Below are 9,427 nucleotides of genomic sequence, written 5' to 3'. Positions count from 1 at the left end.
GTAAAGTTTCTTTCCTTTTAAATATGGGAAAATATTGCGGTGAATGATATGCTGGGCAACCTTATTGAAATCTTGCTATATCAGCGCTCTTTTGTTTAATGGCAATTGCATTATGGACAAAAACAAATTTAAAAAAATTGTTAAGGTATGATTTTCCTTGCTTTGCAAATACTTTAATACTACTTTTATATGAGAGGTCCAAATATGCAAAATAATTTACTTTTGTGTGTTTAAAACCTCAAACCCTGCTAATCTTTTTTAAATTGACTATTTACTTCCTACATTTTACTTACTGTTCCCACTGACATATATTTATGTTTTATATTTATTCTTTTTTGAAAAAAAACAGGCAAGTCTATGTGAAACTATGAGCAAAAATCAACATCAATCTCTCAGTAGCATGAAAAAATTATTTTATATATATTTTTTAAAAATTGGCTGTAAAAACTAATTGCTTCACCTGGCTCTCATTTGAATTCTCAGGAATTTAAGCAATTTTCTCATTGTTTATGAATTCTATTTTCTCTGATGTGAAACATCTTTTTGTAATCTTTTCTTATGCAACTCTGGATTTTCCATGGGATCTCTTCTTTTACTAATCTGCTTTTCCAGACTTATCTCCCTTTCTTCCCTCCCCTTTCCTTGGGTCTCCTCACTTCAGTTTGGGGCTGCTGACTCTCCACCTACCCGATGGCTTACTTCACCTTCGTATCCTTTACAGAATCTCTCTTCATGAGGTTCCTTTCCCTTAAACGTCACTTTCTAATAGCATATTCATCTTTCAAGACTTGTGTCCAATATGTGTTATGTCCCTAACTATTTCAATGGCTTTTTCAATTAAAGATTTTTTTTTTCTTGTTTTTAGACTTAGGATATTCTTTTTTACTAGTAAGCCTTCAAATGATGAAGATTTGGCTGATTTTCTTTATTTTTTCACTGTTGTGTGTCTGTTCATTTATTTATTGGTCCGTGGCTTTATTATGTATGATTATATCCATTATTGTATTATATGGGTGCTGAGAACTTTGTGAAGGTCGTTTTCTAAAAGTAAAGAAAGCCTTTAGCGTTCTTAAACAGATCGATCTCTGTAAACTGCAATGGATGTTATGATAAAAGACATAGATAATCCTGTCTGTGGCTCTGGCAGATGAAATGACATAGCAACTTATCTGCCATTGATGGGACATGTCACATTATTATTCGAAGGCAACTAAAAACCTTGCAAACCAAAAAATGTGTGAGGTTGGCCTATTGGTGCTTTCTTTATTAATAGTAATACATTCCCTTTGCTAGAGAGAAATGAGAGGACATAAATATCATCACAATGTAATGTGGTAAAAGTGAACTAAAATAAAGGCGAGGTATTATCCATTTTTACCGTTCTACTTACCTTTAATTCCTTCAAAGTTCTAGAATCCCAAGCATGTGACCATGATCAAAGTAAATACAAGAGCTTTGGTTTGGTTTACTGATCAAAGGCTTCCCCCAAAAAAGGATAGAAGAGGGTGCCTCATTCCATGACACATTTGACATAAACCAAGGTAGAATATTGACATGTCTCTCTGTCATACTAAGACTTAGCAGTTATAGCCCTAAAATAGAAGTTAAAATTAGTAAATGCGCATTGTTTCAGAGTCATTTTACCTTATTGACAGCAGTCACAATATTTTAATACTACTATGTTTTTCAATTATAGGAGGTATAATCATGAAAAATATTTTCCATATATTGAGTTCTATCATGTATCTCACACCTTTTATTTCTCTCTCAATTTCATACCAACTCTGAAAAGTAGGCCGTATTATCATCCCCATTTTGCAGCTAAGAAAGTAAAATCTTAGAAAGGCTATGTAATGTCCCCAAGTCGACATGATTAGTACATGACAGACACAAATGGGGGAACCCATGAATGTCTAATCCTAGAGGAACTTTGGATCTCTTTCCACCTTGTAATGCAATTGAAGTCCGGTTTTTAAGTATAATGTGAAATTAGCATTTATGGAAGCTTCTTAAGCATTTGGAAAAGACTCCTTTTGTAAGTTTTTCTATAATTTCTTACTTAAAATAAAAGATATTTTATTTTTATTATTCAAAGTAAATTGTATTTTATTTTTCTTAAGGCTTATTTATAAAACAAGGCTTTCCCACTGACCCATTATACTGGTCTATATTGCAGAATGTGGCTAGGATCAAATGTGATTTTGTTTTCCTTTAACCCCAGTGTAATTGTGTTCTTTAGTACAAGTTTAAACTGGATTTGTTAAATTTTGTCTGTTGGTTAGTTATATTCCCACTATCAGAGGGTAGAGTTTATGTTATGACCACAATATTGACTTTTAATAATTTGGGCTAACATTACTTGTATTAGCTTATGATGCATATGTACAGTTAATTTATTTTATTTCTAAGTGAAAGGTCTTTTATCATTGCGTGTCTGCCAAAATTGGTATTCTGAACTTTAAAAAGGAAATAAATTGATAGTCATTTTCATCATCATAAGGCACATAAAAGTGCAGTGGAAATCACCTTGAGTTATTGCAACCAGGAAAGTCACAGGATTATAATAATAAAAAAGTGAAATCAGACAATAGGTTGTCAAGCAAAGAAGACAAAGCAGGAGTTATGGAACTCACAGTAACCCAAGAAATCTGGGAAGAAAATAGATAAGTCAGCCAGAGGGGCCTTTGATTTGGACATGAATCAGAGATAAGGTTAAAGTCCACCAAGAATCACTTATAAATTTTCTATTTAGAATATTAGTTTCATAGTGAGAACAAAGAAGAGAATAGATAAGGATAGAAACTATTTCTGAAAAGATATGAAAATAAAGAAACTGTTCCAACTTCACAAATCCCAGTATGGACCTTTGTTTTCAGCTCAGAGAAAATGACCTAGATGTACACATCTCAGTATACCAAATTTTTACAGGAATATTTGTATTATATTCAGAGCATATTAGCATGGCCAGAATTTTCTTTTCATACAGTAGAATGTAAATTAAAAGTTAATTCATAACCAGAGAGTTGATTGAATACAATGGGAAATAAGACAGAATAAAGGCTTACCTCATTTCTTTTACTAGGATGAAACTGACAACAGGTAAGAATATCATCATATAAATGAGATGATAGTTGATTGCTATGAGGGTTACAAATGAATTGCTTTGAAGTAATAAGACAGAGAGTCAATAGGGAGAGAGGATTTTTTATCCTCTCTCCTAGAGCAGGCTTCTTTAAAGAAGGTCATTTACATAAAGACCTGAAAGACAGAATGGATGAGCCACTTATAAATGCAAGAGAAGAATGGCAAGGCAGAGTAAAGATCAATTCCTCATCCATAGGTACTGATGCCATATTATAACTTCTGGAGTATTGAGTGAGCATTTCTGGCACTTCTGCTGGCAAGTAAAAAAAAATATATAACTTTTTCCTCATTCACACCATCACCATCTACACAACCAGCACTACCACCCCCACTCTCATCAACACCAGCACAATATCAACGAAGTATCAATTTTTAATCTATACCTAAGAGAATCTATTGCCTAGTGTTTGCCTAGGATTGGTGTCCTAGGTGAAAAGCTGCCCAGAATACTCAATAGTTTCTAAGATACAGTCATAAACATTATCTCAAGAGCCAATAGACTAAGATTGCTGAGGGAGATGTTTACCTATGATCTTATTTGTGATTTACATATATGTCAACTCAAATAGATGATCTCTATGGCTTTCAGATTAGAATTTCAGTTTGGTTCCATATAAAAAAAAATGGTCTAAATCAGGTCTAAAGTTACTTGAAAATAAACTGTTGAATATTATTTTAAAAATATTAACTATAAAACACAGAGTACATAGTCGAAAGTTTTTGAATAGAGAAAAGAAAGAAATATTTGAGGACATATTAGATTTTTAAATAAAATGACCTGCAATTTGGCATTTCACTCATGTGATTAAATTACTGGCATGTTTTAGCAGAAATGACTCAGAATTCAGTCAGTATCTTGGTGTATAATCCCAATTCACTTGATTAATTTATCTAACTGATGCAGACTTTGAAATTCTCATGTAAAATGAGGAGTTTGCTATCATTCCTTTGAGTATTAAAGTCTATGATTCTGAAATTGTATGATGATGATAAACAAAAATTTTGGGAATTTTGTTGGGTGTGGTTGAATAACATTACGTTTGGCATCTCCTTACAATGTATCAGAGTGTTTCATTTTAATTTACCTCTTAATAGGAAAAAATATTTATTTGTGAACATAAATATTACCGAGAAAGTATACTTTTAAAATAATGGCATAAACACAGAAATTGGCTAAAGGACTTTGAAATTAGAGAAGAAACAAAAGGAGATTATTTAAGAAAGATAAATTAAACCTGTGTGTCTAAAGAAAAAAATTTAAACCACATCATAGAAAAAGTTCTGGAGAAGATTATTGGATATAGGGATATAAAAGTAAAAAGAAAGAATAGATCATTTGTGAGTTATTGTAAAATATTCAAAGTTACTGTAATTTTAGACCATAGACACAGCTACCTAATAAACCTGCCAAGTTTTATAAACAATAATCCCTGTGATTCAAAGTTCTAGAAGACAAGTATAAGATATGTAAACAGGTAATATAGAATACTGACTTTTTAAGGTTATAAATAGCAAAATGCTCAGACACATACATTTTCTCCTCAACACATATTAACCATTACTAAAACATAGAAGAGATATCTGGAGCCAAACATTACTGTAAGCATCCTGCATGCAGTCACTAGTCCAATTCTACAGAAACTCATATGAGAAATTTTTCTATTATTATTGACATTTTACAGATGAATAAATTGAAGTCATAGAGCCAAAACTCATGGAGACAGAATTTCAATCCAGACAGACTTACTCCTGAGGTTTGTTTTTGTTTTTGTTTTTTAAAGAACTTTATCTTTGATTCCTCTCTTGTTGAGTTTGTCTTGTGATTATCCTATATTAGTGAATAGAACCAGAGTTGGTCAGCTTTGAATAAATTTTGCGAAGCAGGGATTTCTTACAGTGTAGCTTCGATGTACTACTCAGAGTCCTCGCACTGTTTTTTTTTTTTAAGCAAAATATGTTTATAGATTTTTATTTTAAAATGTACCACAATTTATAAAACATGCACATGATGTCTTTTCTACTTGGAACCTTAATTCTCTAGTAATTATGCCATATTTAATTTTTTTTAATTTTATTAATTTTATTTTTTAAATTTATTACGTTTACTGGGGTGACATTGGTTAATAAAATTACATAGGTTTCAAGTGTATTCTATAACAAATCATCTGTATATTGCATTGTCTGTTCCCCTCCCAAAATCAAATGTCCTTCCATCAACATGCATTTAACCCTCTTTACCCTTTTCTACCTCCCCACCCCATTTCTCTCTGGGAACCACCGAACTGTTGGCTGTGTCTATGAGTTTTTGTTTGCCTTGCTTGTTCATTTATTGTATTCAGTTTTATATTCCACATATGAGTGAAATCATATGGTTCTTCGCTTTTGCCATCTGACTTATTTTATCTAGCATGATATTCTCAAGATCCATGCATGTTTTTGCAAATGGCAGTGTTTTATCTTTTCTTATGGCTGAGTAGTATTCTATTATAGATGTACTAGGTAGATAACCGGATAAAGAGCATGCCAGTTGTTTTTTATATATAGGCTCTATAACCCATTGAAAATGAACATTGTTTTTCATGAGTGGATCAAAAGGAATTTGTTCTCTGTGCTGATATTTTCCATTTTTGATTGCAATGGAAAAGTCCAGGTAATTTTTCATGTTAACACTTGGATTCAGAATATTGTCTCATCTAATGTGTTAATATTCCCAGAAGTTCTGGTATCACTAAATAAGCAGTTCTGTTAAAATTTGTTGATCATCTTTTATGTCATTTAGTATTATCTTTAAATATCTTCTCTTGTATTCACTTAGAGGCAGTTGGCCAATTCATTCCAAAGTTTCTTGATTTATTTTTCAACATAAAGTGATTTAAACTCAGAATGATAGCTATTGAAATAAATAATTTTAGCCCTGCATAGTATTAATTTGTGTTATTTTACTTGCTTAAACTTTCATCATAACTAGTAGCTATGATAATTAGTTATTATTTTATTGTCCAAACCAATAAACATCATTCTTCTCTTTCTCAATATTTAATTCTAGTTATAAATCAATTTTAGAATGTTAGATATGAAAGCTCCTTAAAACTAATTTGATTCAAAATTTCATTTTCAAAGAAATCAGATAATGTAAATTACTTGTTCAAGTTATAATAATTATTCTTCCTGTAATTATAATAGTAACATATATATGAAAATTATTATTTACTTGATTTTTTACCTTACAGAGGAATTGTACATGCATTATTTCATTGATCTTCTTGAAAATTCTGAGAATAGGTACAACAGGTATAATTATTACAGAAGTATAAGAGTGGGAAAAGGACAAGTGTACAGAAGTAAAGTGATTTTTCTCAAGCTCTTATGAACTATAAATAAGAGACAGGGATTCAAACGCAAAACTTTTGTTCCTCTTTATCTCACATAACACCCCATTTTTTTTAAAAAAACAATTATACATATTTCAGTATTCTAAAAGTGATAAAGAACATATAATGAACATCTATGCATTCATTACCCAGCTCAAGAAAGAAAATATGATTGAAACAATCGATTATGTTTTATCTGTTAATGGATAGTTTTTTCTTGTAGCAATAGTGCAACAGAATTTTTGTCCTCATATTTTGATTTCAGCATACGTAGAGTAGAGAGAGAGTAGGTTGCTCTCTCATCAGGCAGGCATAAGATAATCTGTTTCTCTTTGTCCTCAGCAACACTTAATGGGCGATTACTGGGTGGGGGTAGGGGAAAGAGAGAGAGAGAAAGAGAGAGAGAGAGAGAGAGAGAGAAAGAGAGAGAGAGAGTGAGAGAGAGGTGAAGGGGTTGGAAGAAGAGACTTTTTAATTTAGTTTTATGGGAGTATCAAGTATTTTTTTCTTATGGTGATTTTTATTTACATGTCTCTGATTACTGATGAATTGAACACTTTTTTTTTTGTAATTCAGTATGACCTCCCTTTGCTGCCATCCTTTTAGATCTTATCTTCTGCTCTGGAAGCCCTTCTTTTAGTCCCTCCTGCTTGCCAATTTCCCTCTCATCACAGGGCCTTTGCACAGACTTTCTTCTGCCTGGAACACGCTTACCTTCACTTCCCTTTTTCTTATCCTTATTCTTCAAGTATCAGCTTACATTTCACCTCTTTTGAAAAGTTTTCTCTGGCCACACCAATTATGGTAGGTTTCACCTAAAAACACACCTTCGATTTTGTTTTTTTATTCATAAAATTTAAACAATGTTTGGTTATTTATTGTCCGTTTATTTATGATTTTTTTTTTCCTCTACCAAACTGTAAGCTCCATGAAGGAGCTTTGTTTACTATTTTGTTCTCCTTTGCATTCCCAAACTTTAGTATAATGGAGATACTCAGTCTTCACATATCATTTGACTAAATAAATATAACATATGTAGATTTTGTGTAGTTATGTCATTGTTAACACATGCACCAATTAAATTGTTTACATTTAAATATGCTATACTAAATATTTAAAGAAGTATTTGTCTTTATAGAAAGTAAGTAAAACAACTTCAAAATAAAATAAATATAATAGAGATTGCTCTATAACTATTAGGAAGTCAATATTGGTAACTTTGTTTAATTATTTAAATAATAAAAGGGAAAATAATTATAAAGCAGTTTCCACAGCACAGATATCCATGGTTAGTCAAATAATCAGATTCCAGTATCTTGTAATTAGATAAAATCTTCATGTTAAAGAAGATTTTAAAAATCACATACCTTCACTTCATACGACTTCCACGACTAGAATTATTTCAGGGGTCTTACTCTGTCAGACACTGTGCTAAGGGCTCGATGTGCATTATTTTATTTAATCTTCCTGCAAATCTCATGAGTTAAACACTGTTATTAGGAGGTTTAATAACCTGCCTAAAACCTCATGGTTAGCAATGATAGAGTTGCAACTTAAACTTGAAGCTGCCTTGCTACAAAATCTATGCTTTTAAACATTGTGCTTGTCGATGATTTTCTCTAATTAGTAATTTGAACTATCAAAACCGTGTTATTACTCAAGAGCTACTAGGTACTCAGTGTCTTCAACTCTCCTCCTATACACTATCTTACCAATAATATTTCTTACAGTAGAAAATAAGATAGTAGAAAGACAAAAAAATATGAAGGCATGCTGAATGTGTAAGATATAGCTTGGAAGAAAGAGGGGAACAAGAAAAGGCAACAAAAATTAGATCTAAAAAGTCAGAAGCTCTAATGGATTGCAGTTGTTTTGCAAAGGAGCATATCACCTTGAATATGTTAATGTCCCTAATGTCATAACTATAGCCTGGAAAAGTACTAATAGATTTCCATTACAAATGTTCCAAATCATGAAGAATAATATGCAATGCGCAATATACTTTAAAAAAATTCCCATCTTACCTTTTAAAATTGAACACATCTGTGAGTTAAAAGGATAAGTTTGCCTACTTGGAAATTAACTATAACCGAAGTAATTTGTAGGAAATAATAATAAAAAAATGTAATAGGAGGCAGTACTAGAGGGTAAGCTAGACATGTATTAGATTCTCTTTTGAGCATCTGCAAACAAAAGAACAACATGCTGCTCCTTTAAGCAAACAATTCCAGTCCACGGTACAACGTGCCTAATTCCATGTTCCTACCATCACCCAATTCAAATCTTTTCCTCTTTTGTAGCCTGAACTAATGATTCACTCCTGGCAGAATCACCTGTTTACAACTGTTGGAGTCTGTGTCTCCCTTTTCTGGCTGCCCATCATTTTCTAATAAGGTTTATTTTGGGCATTTGGGCTCTGAGAAAACGGAGTTCACATGGAGTTTCCCTTTGCCTTTGATATTCTGTTTTCCTGCAAATCATGTCCTGTTCTTCCGTTGTCCTAGCTGTGAGAAGATATTTTTCCCTCAACTTGTGGCTAGTAGAGCAGACTTATGTCAATAATGGAGTATTCTAACAAGCTTCCAGTCTGGACAGAATGTCCATCTTGCATACAGCCCTAGCCAAAATGCAACCATAGGCACGTGTTCTATCAAAGGAGCCAGCCAAGAGTCTCCCTCCAGCAGTCCAGAAACAACGCTAAGGTTGTACCAACCAGCAGTTGCTCTTAGTGAAGCAGAACAAAATTTGAATTGAGTTTCCATAGTTTTTCAGTACATGTACTGGGATGACTAAGAAGAGGGGAAGAGCAGCTGATAAGATGGTACCAGTCTCTCCACCCCAGTTTCCTACATCTATCCTCCCTCCTCTACCCCCAGGAGAGAGATTCCTGCCTGTGTCTCTATTTCTAGGCC

The sequence above is a fragment of the Rousettus aegyptiacus genome, unplaced genomic scaffold, assembly GCF_014176215.1.
Source record: "Rousettus aegyptiacus isolate mRouAeg1 unplaced genomic scaffold, mRouAeg1.p scaffold_m13_p_4, whole genome shotgun sequence".
Lineage (NCBI taxonomy): Eukaryota > Metazoa > Chordata > Mammalia > Chiroptera > Pteropodidae > Rousettus > Rousettus aegyptiacus.
The sequence above is the reverse complement of the archived record's forward strand: the minus strand, read 5'-3'. Positions refer to the sequence as shown.